The 14,846-nt window shown below is 34.2% G+C and overlaps 1 protein-coding gene across 4 annotated transcripts in view; it reads right to left on the bottom strand.

Annotated features, from left to right (window-relative positions):
- LOC135220978 (RNA-binding protein Raly-like) overlaps positions 1-14,846 on the bottom strand; it is a 703,239-nt gene that overhangs the window by 486,040 nt on the left and 202,353 nt on the right. The gene's annotated exons all lie outside the window — the stretch shown is intronic.

The raw sequence follows: 14,846 nt of genomic DNA, 5'->3' as shown, positions 1-14,846 counted from the left end.
TATATATATATACTTGAACTTACCTATGCAATAAATAACTGAAAACCTAGCAAGGATATTAAAACACACATACACACACATACATAGCTGATTGTAAGTGTATGAAACTCTTTTAATTACAATAAGATATAGCAGGTTGAATTGCTTATTACGTCTATACGTCTATGGGCGCGCCCGTGTGTATGCATACGTATATTTTAGTTTAGCCAGACCGCTGACCTATTAACAGCTCTCCTAAAGGGCTGGCCCGAAGGAGTAGAATTTTTACGTGGCTCTGAACCAATGAACGTAGCACGGGACCTACAGCTTTTGCGGGATCCGAACCATATTATATCGAGAAACGAAATTCGCATCACCAAAAATAAAATTCCTCTGATTCAACGTTGGCAGAGCGGGGAGGCGAACTAGCGACTACCGAATCGGTAGGTAAGCACGTAAATCGGTCGTCCAACGAGGAACTGTGTGTATGCATAAAATATATCTTATACATATACGTATACATACGTATAATATATATATAACATGTGAGTGTACTTATATATTCATGTATATGATACATACATATATATATATATAGTAAATATATATATATATATATACATATAAACATAAATATACTTCTCTAAATATTTGTATATATAAATGCATTTTTTACGTGATATACATATATGTTAACATAATCTATAAGGCCAAAGGTGGGAGTTTTTTGTGAAAGTATACTTGTGGGGGGCGGTGGGAGGCATATATGTACACTGACCTCAGGGTGCGAGAGAAAAATAACCTGACGCAGTGTGCTTGTCGCTTCCTAGTATCTTGAATGCGAGTTCAAGCCCCTTGAGGCCTGAAACTTATTCTTTCATTTAAATATCAGTTACATTAGCATGGAGATATATCCATGTATGTATGCATGCAATTATGTATGTAAGATAAGGCAGTATCTCCGTCGGTTCATTTTAGCGAAACAAGTCATTCCTTTATGTACCTGAGGCGAGCTTGTATCCTAACCTATAATACATGGGAATTCAGGAAATGAGGACGCTCGCTCTCTATCTATCTCTCTCTCTCTCTCTCCCTCTCTTTTATATCTAACAAAAAGCTGAAGTTTAGCGACGGTTAGAAAAGAAATTAGAAGAATGACGGAAACCGTTAACAATTCAAAATTTTCATACTTCAAATAGCGATAAGCCATTGCGATCAATCAGCATGTGACCAGATCTTATGCTTTTAACTTCGATTTAATCTGTCAACTCCCAGGTTTTGTAAAAGAAAAAAATTGAACTTTTCTGAAATACCTAAATTGCACATCGATCACGCATTTTACTATATTCATGCAACAAAGTACAGACCAACTAATGCAAATTATGGTTTTGATACATAGGAAATTTTAAAGTAAATCCGTTTAAACATAGAATAATTGTAAGATCAATATAACATAATTTTTACCAGACTATCAATATACTAGTAGCTTTTAATTAAGAGAATCGATTCTCAATGTGAAGCTTTTATTTCTGAAAGCGTCTCATGAATTTCTGACAACTAAAAGAACTCGTTCATATTGCATTATTTATAAAATACTGCACTGGATTATTGAAAAATATGAATATGAGGTAGACTTACAGTTACCTCTACCAATGAAATGCCTGTCTATGTATTCTACGTAAGTAATGACTAAATGCAGCTCACTTGCCAATATCAGTGAATGATTAAACATTAAAAATACAGACTATGCACAAATTCAAAATAAATCATCAAGAGACCGAAAAATCTAAGATCTTCCCCCCCCCTCTCTCTCTCTCTCTCTCTCTCTCTCTCTCTCTCTCTCTCTCTGTATGTACTAATATATATATATATATATATATATATATATATATATATATATATATATATATATATATATATATATATATATATATATATATATATATATATATATATATACACACACACGCACTAATATGAGGAGTCCTTTTTTTCATTTTGATAATGTATGCCTTCTCAATGATTGAAAATATACATACATTCGTAGGTAGAAACAGGCTGCATTACAGGGTCCGCAGATGTGGCCGTGCTAGTGTGTCCAAGGCTAATCCTACCGGGAGTTTGGGGTTAAAAAGAGATATGTTCACAAGCCTACAAGAGAGGGAATCCTTACTGTTTACCAGTATCATGTATCTCTCTCTCTCTCTCTCTCTCTCTCTCTCTCTCTCTCTCTCTCTCTCTCTCTCTCTCTCTCATTAATGATACTTCTGGTCCTCTTGTCCCTTCTTGTATAATATCGAATTAAGAATTCGTCCTTTGCTCCGTGATTACTCTTCGCAAATTTAATTAAAAATTCAAACGCCTTTTTGCATTTACCTGAATAATAAACACTTCACTGATCTTACTGCCTTATTATCATGTACCGCATTTCGCACCTCATCCTTTCTATTTCCATCCTCCTTCTTTAGTAACGCTATCCTGGTCTTATCTTTTGCCTTCATCCCTTCTATTTTTCAATGTTTCCACCCTTCCTTTATTCCTATATATTATCTATCCCTCTTCCCCACTTCATCCTTTTCTTAACCACCTCTCTCTCTCTCTCTCTCTCTCTCTCTCTCTCTCTCTCTCTCCTCTTCTTCTTCTTTGTTTTATGTACCTGCTGGGTCTTCATTCGTCCTGTTTGTTGTTCCCCTTCCAGCTGCTATTCCCTTCCCTAATTACCCATCATTCGATTTGGTTTCCCAATTCCTTGCAGTCATCGTTGTCGTCGTCTTCCATTGTAAGTTGGTGCAAGCTCCCAGCGTCGCCTTTCTCTTCACGTCCCGCGGTTCATTTCTTCTTCTTCTTGATTTCGGGTTTTCGCTCGCTAGCCTCCGTCTTTTCTTGCTGGTTTTGCTATTCATGTTTCTTGGCAATCCATTTTATGCCTTTGGGTTACTCTGGTTCGCTTCCAGTTATTTTCTCCCTTTGCCTATTCCCTTTTTGTCCTCGTTTTGCCCACCATCAATCTTCCCTCAGCCTTGTTTACTCTTCCCTCTCCCTCCTGTTCTTCGTTTTTATCGCTTGTACGATTCGTTGGCTTTGTTCTATTTTCCGCTCCATTTCGCCTGGCACACAGAATTTAATCATTGCATTTATTCATACGCTTTACATAACCTATAAGTTCTCAAAATTGATCTTTTATCATATCGGTCTGCCAGACACTTTGGAGTCTGATTAGCTACTTTGCAATGACATGTACCATAGGTTTTATATCGTCCTCTCTCTCTCTCTCTCTCTCTCTCTCTCTCTCTCTCTCTCTCTCCTTCCCCTCTCTGCAATTAGAATTCAATCTATCCTTCATCTTGCAATCACCCAAGTGAAATTGTTTTTCCTTTACAATTTCTGAAGTCTCATCTTCAATCTAATTGAAGATGGTTAATGTAACATATTCATGATTCGTAACAATATATAGAGAGAGACAGGGCCACTTTCCCACATCTATTTCATTAGATTATTTTCCTTTCCCTATTATTTCATTTTATTTTTTGCGTAGCTCTCCATTCCTCAGACTTATAAAGTTCCCCTCGTCTTTTTTAATGAAACAAGCACATTCAATACTTTTCTCTTGTCGCATACTTCTGGCAGATTCAAGCTCTTTCTTACCTTTCAGTATGTTTCGAGAGAAAAATTTTGAATGGAAACATGGATCTATATTCATATTTTTAGCAGTGTGTTTTGAAAAATGAAGTTTAGGAATTTGTAAGCATTCACTAAGCCCCATAAATTTTTACAATTATCTACTGAAAAAAAATTAATGTCTTAAAAAGAGGGGTTATGGACCCCTTATAAACAGCCCTTGAATTTGGTCAATTATTGATTAAAACCTTCCTGGGGGGAGGGGAGTCTATGGTAAAAATTTGGTAGCCCTATCTGTCAACTCCGAAGTTGTAAAAAACAAGGGTAGGAAATAGAGGGATTATACCCACTTACAAACAGCTCTCAAATTTCAGATTTTGACTATAACCTTCTTGGGGAGGAGGGGAGTCTATGGCAAAAATTTGGGCATGCATAGCGAACATACAAACAGACAGACAGAAATTGCCTTTTATTTATATATATATATATATATATATATTATATATATATATATATATATATATATATTTATATATCTATATATATATATATATATATATATATATATATATATATATATATATATATATATATATATATATAGCATACATACATACATACATATATATATATATATATATATATATAATATATATATATAATATATATATATACATAAACTATACACACACACACACACACACACACACACATATATATATTATTATATATATATATATATCATATATATATATATATATATATATATATATATAAGAAGATATCAATAATTAGTGATCAGATTATTAAGATAAACGTTCTTAAAACTTGAAATTTCCAAGTCGTTTCTTAGGCATCTTCAACAGTTCAACGGTAATAGGTCTGAAGTCGGCAGCTTAACTATCATATCTTGAAAACTTGACCCGAGTCCATTTCGAGTTACTTCTTAAAAGTTGGGCTCGGTCCTCTCCAGATCACCTTTAAAAAACACTCGAAGGATACTTCAATACTCTACGTTATAATACTGGAAGGATATTTCAACACTTTTCAGTTTCGAATAGTAACTTAAATTAGTTTTTCTAGAGTTAAAAAGATTTTCATACAATTTTGGAAGAACAACTCGTTTTTCTCTGCGTAAACAAACTATTAAAACGTAAACAAACTATTAAAACGCTAAAATTAAATCTGTTTATAATTCTTTGAAAAGGAAAAGAAATTTTGTTATTCACGACAGTAATTTAAAAATTTGCATTTTGTATTCATATTCATACATTTTTAACGCTTACAAAAATTCCAGACTTCTGTTCAAATCTTGTGAACAAATCTCAAAGAGTCCTCCTGACGTAAATGTTAAAGATCTACAATTTGACAAACATAAAACTACTTAACTGTTCATTTAATAAATAAACGAATCTACTGACAGCGAATAATAGGAAATTATTAATTCGTAGTAGCGCGCAAATACACCACAGTTTACTCCATCGCTAATAAATATTTCTACATTTACTATTTATCAAATGACCTGTTTGCCTCTAAGAGCAGCCGACCACCTACGCAGTCATCCAGGTTGAACCTCAGCACATTCATAATCATTTGTCAATGCGCAATTGTCCTTTATCCGTTCTATAGTTTCAATTGTTTACATAAGATAGAAACATGAAATCACACCCAAACATACACGCAAGCATATCCCCTGAACTAAAGAATTGACGTGAAGTCTCCTTTGGCAAATGTTGATGATTGTATAAATTACTCTGGTTTAAATTAAATGAGTTTGCTACCAGTTTTGATGTAAGCCAATCAATCATCTGAACCCTTTCAATCAACAGTTAATGAGCATCTGAATACTCGTCAGTTATCTGTGACTATAATCAAGTAATAATTGCAGTTTCCAAGGTCTGCTCCAAATGGCTTCAGCAAATTTCTAATTTTCTGCTTTTTAATTAAGGACGCCAGTCTTTCCGGGCCAAACAACAGCTCGGAGTCGATACTCGTCTTTTTTCCTCTCTTTCGCTTTATCCAAAACCACAAAATTTAATCAGCATAAGATACCACATGAAAAAGGAAAGTCTCATGTACATGATGAAGAAAAGTAATTAACAGACCTTCTCTATTGTCATCGGAAGACAAGGAGAGAAAAAGTAAGCTAAAAAAGTAAGGAAAAATTCTTACAATCCTTCTCATTGACTCGATTCTTCTCTCTCTCTCTCTCTCTCTCTCTCTCTCTCTCTCTCTCTCTCTCTCATATAAGTAATGAGAAATGACAAAAGGAGAAGGAAAAGTGAGCAGATTCTCCATTCTGTGAGTTGGTAACTAAGAACAATGCTTATTCATCCGCATGATAAGAGGGGGACTGGCAGGGTAAGGGGGTGGGGGAGTGTTAATCTAGAGCGAACATTTTTGGAATTATGAGCGACTGTGAATGGCAATTCTCCGAGAAGGTAAAAAAAAATATAAATATTTGGAAAGGGGAGGAATGAACTGCATGGGTCGAGAGAGAGAATAAAGACAACTCAAGTGAAAAGAAGCTAAATACAAAAAAAAAAATTGCTGTTAAAATTTCACCTTCATAAATGGGCAAATGAGAGAGAGAGAGAGAGAGAGAGAGAGAGAGAGAGGAGCCAAGTGAACGTTAAAGTAGATGATTCTCCGGATATAATTATAAAAATATAAACTATTTGTTTTAATATATACCGTTGCAAAAATAATAATAATAAATACCGAGTAGAAAATGCATATAATAGAAAGTACATCTACCCATGAAAATTTAAGAAATACAGAATAATGGTCTCCTCACAAAGTTACCGCCAAAACTCTCCTCATCTAGTAACTGAGAATAAGCCGAATCATTATTAATTATACGCATTACTATACAATTGATACGCAGATATGTAAGGCGCGCGCGACGGTTTATTTTTGCAAATAGAGAGAGAGAGAGAGAAGAGAATAGAGAGAAGAGAGAGCCAAAGTGAACGTTAAAGTAGATAATTCTCCGGATATAATTATAAAAATATAAACTATTTGTTTTAATATATACCGTTGCAAAAATAATAATAATAATTACCGAGTTGAAAATGCATATAATAGAAAGTACATCTACCCATGTTTAAGAAATACAGAGTAATGGTCTCCTCACATAGTACCTGCCAAAACTCTCCTCATCTGGTAACGAGAATAAGGTTGAATCATTGTCATATACGCATTACTATACAATTGATACGCAGATATGTATAGTGCGCGCGCGTCTGTTATTTTTTTTTCTCTTAGGGCTAAAAAGAGATACGTGACAAGTAACAATAACCAGTAGCTTCAATATACACACTTTATATTATATATATATATATATATATATATATATAATATATAATATATATATATGTATATATATATATATACTAGCAATATTCCTAGAAGGTACAAATAGGTCTAGTCAGTTAGAAATTTACATGTGAAGTCCTTTGTGAAAATCATACAGCTATCAATAATGCGCAAGTAGATCTGCCTTTTATAGGCAGCACTATAGTTACTCGGTAAGCAAGACTTTTCTTCTTCGATAACTACCGCAGTGACATTACGTAAAATTATAACCGAATTACATTCTTGATGTTAAAGTGAAAAAGAAACTACCTACTTATGTCTTGTCGAAAATAAGATTACTAATTTCAGTAAGCAAAAGCGAACAACAAACGGAATCCGGAATTTCCTTTCGTCTAAAACAATAAACCCAAACATATCCTTGCTGTTGCCGGCAGATTGACGTTTTGATTGAATCACATCGCTTTGGCATTTCGGCTCGCCCGTCACTCTCCGCTTTTGAGAATCCTCCCAGTGGGATGTCCCTACTCCTCACCCCGAGGATGAAGGTCCCGTGGATAGATGAGAGGGACTGGGAGAAGGGGTCAGTAAGGAAAGGCCTTGTAAGGGGAATAGAGGAGAGACGCGAGAGAAGAGAGGACGGGGGGAGGATGGGGAAGGGGGAGAGAAGGGGAAGTAAAGGAGGCAGGAACGTTTAACCTATTGCAGCCTGAAATCTGCTAAAAGGCCTTTGAGAACAACTGGGCGAGAGGACATCAAATAACGGGAAAGTGAGTGACGCCAAATTAATTAAATGGAACAGGAATAGCCTGAAGAGTTTCCTGTTTTGCCCGTTATAGCCGGATAGCCGTTTAAACGAGTTGAAGGGTTAACAATCTAAATAGCTTAAACGAAAATGACATAACCTATACCAATACAGACCGGAGCTTATCAAGGTCGGGAAATAGTGAAATGATGCCGCATCTTTTGTAGGATATAATAGTTTTGGAACTATGCAGGATTTAATCACTAATATCACGATTCCCATACCATTACAGTGTTTAGTCATATTCGTGAAGACTGTAGTTTTGCCGATATGAAAAATTCCATTTCTAGGGATAATAATAATAATAATAATAATAATAATAATAATAATAATAATAATAATAATAATAATAATACTTAATAATAATAATAATAAAAATAATAATTAATAATAATCGCAAATTGCAGGGTTTCCAAGCTAAAACTTTTAATGATAATAATAATAATAATAATAATAATAATAATAATAATAATAATAATAATAATAATAATATCCTTTATTTCAGCTCAGGGCCATATACAAGGAATATACAAAATACAGACAGTAACATACAACAAGAGAACATGATAAAAAAATGAATAATCGGTACTTATCTACAAAATAGCTGAGGTAGCATAAAAGATAATAATCATAATACTGGTAATAACAGTAATAATACTGTTGAGAAAAAAATGCATTGAGAGTTATAGCAGTTAGTGCACAGATTATATAACTTAAATTTCAACTAGAGACCTTAGGTGGTTACAGTAGTCAGGTCCAGAGGGCTAAATACGAAAATTGAAAGTAAAAAAAAAACTTGTACTTGATAATAATCACAGTAATAATGAAATAGTAAAATATCAGCAATAAATATAATAATGACAAAATCTGCAGATGACATCTTGCCAATACAGAGATTAAGTCCTTTAGAAGACAAAGGCCTCATTTTCCCATCTTTCCCACAATCTAGATCTTCTTCTTGCTTCACTCCTTAGGATGCTTTGTAAGAGCGAGACTGGACATTGTTCGCCTTACAATGATTTTTAAATTGTCCAGGTGGTTTTCTATGAGCAACAGTGTAGCGGAGTGGTAGCGGGGAGTATTTGTGAGGCGTCTCAGAATGCCATTGTGCACAACAGTGATACGTCTCATGGTCTCTCGGGTATAGTTCGTCCAGAGGGAACACCCATAGATACTGTAGCAGTACGAGCGGAAGAGCAGCAGTTTCAGGTCTCGGTGACAGAAGGCAAACCTCCTTGCAATCATGTTGCCAGTTGCACATAGTTTACGACGCCTCTGTTCAATGTCTGCCGTATTTCTTTTTAGGGGTCGTCGGTGATAATGTGACCCAGATACGGAAATTCGAGCACAAATGGCTCTCTCTTAGGTATAAAATAGCCATTAAATATGTATATACATAATATATACATATGTGTGTGATAAACACGCAATGTATATATATATATATATATATATATATATATATATATATATATATATATATATATATATAATATTGCCACACTGGAAAACACTCTCGCAGACTTCAACCACATCACAGAAATGAAATGACAATTTCATAATGACTAACTAAAAGAAAAACAAATCTGAATGACAGTCGGTGTTGCTACTAAGTGGAAGAAAGGCAGACTATATAGCCTCAACATGTTCCCTCCCCTTCGTCTCCCTTTGCCTTTCCGAGGTCCAACACACAAGGAATGCAACATAAAAACAATCAAAGTTCCTAATTTCTAACGTTCAACTTCATCTCCGCCTCATTCGTATCTTAATATAATTTCTCTCTCTCTCTCTCTCTTCGTCAGTCGTCTCTCTCCTCTCTCTCTCCTCTCTCTCCTCCTCTCTCTCTTTATAATGGTATCCAATCTATTCTACGACATTTCCAAATGAAGTTATCCGTTCGGAGGTGAAGACCTCCCTTCCTTCCCACCTCTTCCTTTGTGCTTGCCTTGTTAATTTATGTTCATACTTTTGAAATGCAAACCGCTTCTTTCCGTGGAAGCACCCGGAAAGCATGAAAATATTTCTCCTTCATCTTGAGAACTTATGGAAAAACTTGCTTTTTTCGAAGAGTATCGCGAATTCCATTATACAGGGAACGTTTAGCCTTTTGTTCAAGTCTTTCATTCTTTCTTTTATTTTCACAATATGAAAGTCCACTCACAAAGAAATAAATTTACACCATTTATTACATTGGCATCATTATTCTCATTAGCAACAAGTAATTTGATGAGTAAATGTCATCACTGCTTATAATCATCATACTTACACTGAAGCTAATAGTTGTCCTGCGATTTTCTTATACGTCTTTCATATCCCAGTTAGACGAACAACCCCGTGCCCATTTCTTCAATTAACATAGAAATGCACGATGCAAATCATGTATGTGTGTGTGTGCGTGTGAAATTAAATGGAAAGTGTATGGATGTATATACATAACAAAATAAATTATATGTCTGCAAGTACTGGATTGTACTGCATTCAAAATTTGAAAAAAAAAAATCATTTTCAGCATCCAAATTTTTCAACTTTATCCAACCTACCGGTGGCTATCGATTTTTTCATGTCCACTTTTGTATCCAAAACAATTTCTGGGCAATCAATTTCCCCACGTTTTCCAGTCTTCCTTTCTCTTTCGGGATCTGTCCCCTCCTCAAAATGAAAAAAGGTGACCAAATGTCCCATACATTAAACAAACCACTAAGTTACTGGAAATCAGTCGAGTCTTTTACTCACCATAAATGGGTGTATTTCCAAGAACGATTATCATCCCCAAATCTAAAATTTTGTTACCTACTAACATATCTCATAAAAGGCATAAACACTAATTATCTCCGTTGAATAATGTGCCATTAGACTACTTCCATTACGAGCAACTGAAGCTGAGTTATGGACTCTCAATCAATTTCGCTCGGAAATGAAATGGTAATATCGGAGGGAGCTAATGAGTTATTATCATTTAACTAACTGATGTGACTGAGATTAGGCGGTGATTGTATTCGAACGCTCCCCTACGTGCTTCCAAATACGCGCATATATTAATACATTTTGTCCGCGATTATAAAATAATCATACACACTTACGTTGAGAAATATGCAAACGCATCTGGTTATGAGCAAATGAGTCAACGTCTGTTTCGCCGGTTTGTGCCCTCATGGACGCTCATTGTTCTTGAATATGTGAAATTCGGGTATTATCGATTAATGGTTTTTCCCCTCGGCCCAAACTACATCCGTAGAAAATTACCATGAAGTGAACCACCGACTGGCTACGAGTGCATAGTTGACTACAGCTGTTTCAGTTCTACTAGAGACTGAAAATAAAAGATATATTGAATAAAGATTTCAGAAAGCATTAATTTAGACACAATTAATTGGAACTCTCGGTCAAAATCTGCAAACCCGAAGCATTCAATGTTTACAGCTGATTTAAGAAACAGCACACCCTTAGTTACATTCATTTTTCATGAAAATTAGAATAAGTAATTGAACGATGCAGAAGTTTTAAAATGGTTAGGTAAAATTTAATTCTATGATAATAAAAAACGCATTAAAATGGTAAGTAAAATTTAATTCTATGATAATAAAAAACGCATTAAAATGGTTAGGTAAAATTTAATTCTAAATAATAAAAAACAAGAGAATACACCTTCATGTGAACATTGGAACTTAAAAGATCAAATGCAGTCACACACGATTGTTCAAGAACATACTTTATATCCTCAAGAATAAAAAAACTGATATCGAATCCATTAACAAAAAACCGGGACAATACCGAAATGAAACGGTTTTGATTTTAAGGTTATAAAGAGTGAGTGAGTGAGTGAGTGTGTGTGTGTGTGTGAGTTGTAGTTAAGAGGGTATCAATACTGATGGCCACCAATTAGTTGAGAAACAAATAAAAGACATTCTTATAATTATTCTGACAGTATTGTTGACTTCGTCGATAGACGAGACACTTGAATGACAATTTCAAAACGTTGCAAAACAGACTGTAATACGGTCGGTGCTAATTACACATGAAAGAGAAGAAGAAATGAGGCATTAATCAGACTGACCGTTGTTAACGATGGCGAATATCTGACCTACAAAATTATAGAAGACCTTTTGATAGATGATATAACAACAACAGCATAGTTAACATATGCAAAAGCGTTGACTCCGCAGTTCATATAACACATATAATGCACACACACACACACACACACACACACACACACACATATATATATATATATATATATATATATATATATAAGAAACCATTCATATGCCCAACAATCAACCACCTCTATAGAGCGCATAGCGTACTATTGACAACTGAACAAGTCTGAAAAATATTTCTCTGCGTTCCGAATATAAACAGTTTTGGGACTAAGCCATTGTCACACAATATTCAAGACCAAATCCTTATAAACTTTAGTTTCCAGAGCCTACGATATATACTCGAGTTATGCATCACAATTTTACAATTCTGTAGTAGTTTTCACCCAGTTTAGCGCATAAAGTTCTTCAGTTCGATTTATGTACCAAGAAGTTCAATCATTATGTGCATACATACATACATACACATACATATATATATATATATAATATATATATATGTATATATATACTATATATATATATATATATTATAATAAATATACATATATAGTGTGCGAGCGTGCATGTGTGTGCCTTATCTTTGTTTGCATGTTTAATAAGGAATTGCGTTAACCCATTATCTTCTAGTATGTACTTTTCATATCTTCTGAAAATCAGAATGTGATAATATTTGTTCTTTAAACACAAACACACACACACACTCACATATATAGGATCTCTCTTTCTCTCTTTTGTTATTAGAAACAACTACTTCGGGGAAGACCATCCTTCGTCCCAATGCATTTTGCCGAATTAAAAGATCCCAGACATTTAACGATCTTTCCTTGATGGCGAGCATTCGATTAGGAAAACATCGCCACATCGCGATGGCGAAAAATGCGTCAAAAACCTTTTACTTAATGATTCCGACTTCCCATGAGGGTCCTTCTCGCTTTCTGAAGAGACTCGAGAGAATTGGGAATTAGAACTAACGACATCTAAAGGTAAAATGCAAATAACACTCCTGCTTGCACTAAGGCAGAGACAACGCACCTCTCGTTCTCTCGAACTAACATAAGAAATCATGCACTGAGATATAAAGACTTTCGCGCGCGCGCACACGCACACACACACACAACACACACACACATATATATAATATATATATATATATATATATATATATATATATATATATATATATATATATGTGTGTGTGTGTGTGTGTGTGTGTGTGTGTGTGCGTGTGTGTGTGTGTATACATGCACATATGTGTGCATGGGTGTACAAACTTATACATCAAATGAGCTAGTAAAGGACGTATCCTTCATACTCACTCTGTATAAACTGTCTGATATTAACTGCCCACTCATATGATTGACATACACACAAAATGTACTGTAAATTCTTATAACATTTACAAACAATAATCCTGAACTAATACGTTCATATAGCTGACTGTATAATATCTGAGTAAATTTGCATAAATTGTGACGTTTAAGTAATATTTCAGACTATTAACTATTTTCATAATTTTTGCCATTATTTACTACGCAAAGTTATAGTTATTGACGATGGGTGACAAATGCCTTTTGTCCCTCAAGCACTGCAGGAAATTATCATAGATTCTAGTATGAATTCAATTATGCCCTAGTGAAGGAAGGTTTTACGACATTTATTTTATATTTAACATCAAATATATAATGCAGATCTTTGTCAGTCTTTTATATTGTAATTATATCCTCTCAAAAACGTAAAATACAGAAGAATATAAAAAGATCACCTTCCCCAACGCGCAATTTTACCACGGGCTTAATGAGAATGATAAAGTCCCTGCAATGCAAGAGATCAATTCCGACTTTTTTTCTATTTACTGAAACTTTCTGGTCTTGGTAATTAGGAGTTTAATTCGTTTGAACCGAGGAATCCTTTCGGCTTTGGCCTTACAAAGGACCGTCACATTGCAATTCAACCTTTATAACATTCCTCTGAGATAATTATCTTTAAACAAAATGAGAAAATGAGACACATATACAAACACACACACACACACACACTCTATATATATTATATATATATATATTATATATATTATAGTATTATATATACATACATATACATATATACATATATATATATATATATATATATATGTAGCATATACATATGTATGTGTATATATATATATATATATATATATATATATAGATATATATATATATATATATATATATATATATATATGATATGATTACTAACAATGAGAGCGAACCTCTTAAGCTAAAAACGTCCAATACACAAAGAGCTCCAAGGTTCACTTCTATATATATATGTATGTATATACATATGTATGTGTATACTAACAATGAGAGCGAACCTCTTAAGCTAAAAACGTCCAATACACAAAGAGCTCCAAGGTTCACTTCTACCTTGCATGCGTGTTCCTGCTTCCAGAATTCTGTCCCCTTTGTTCCGATACCTCTCACACTCTCGCACACATTCCTCTTTTTATGTCTTCATCCTCAACTCCTGCCTCCAAACGATTCCAAAATTGTTATGTTTTCCACCATAATACCGTCCTTCCATCTTTTCACATGATCGAACCATCTCAGAACAACACCTAAGGTACTTTTTTTACAATTTCTACAAATCTCACACCTTCCATATTTTCTATGCTGGCAATACGTCATAAAAAGTTGCTGCTACTTTCTTCTTTAACTTTATCCCAGCATCCATATATCACTTCCATAGAAGAGAGTTGGTTCAAGAATCTGTTCATACGTTTAAACCGTTAAATCAACTTATACATTCTATTATAAAACATGTTTTCATAGTTCAAACTATAACCATGATTTCTCATGCATAGATTGTTTATTATTCAATAATTTCTTTAAATATCCTTTCTTTAGTATCCATATCTGAAATATCGACCTGAAAAATATCCGGAAATTCATATGCCTGTCATAAAAATTGTATTTTAGTTTCTCATCAGTATGATATATGAACTTCAATATGCCATACTACCTCATTAGGACTTTCGATCTTTT

Source organism: Macrobrachium nipponense, chromosome 2 (assembly GCF_015104395.2).
Source record: "Macrobrachium nipponense isolate FS-2020 chromosome 2, ASM1510439v2, whole genome shotgun sequence".
NCBI classification, from domain to species: Eukaryota; Metazoa; Arthropoda; class Malacostraca; order Decapoda; family Palaemonidae; genus Macrobrachium; species Macrobrachium nipponense.
This window is presented reverse-complemented; position numbering and strand designations above follow the sequence as displayed.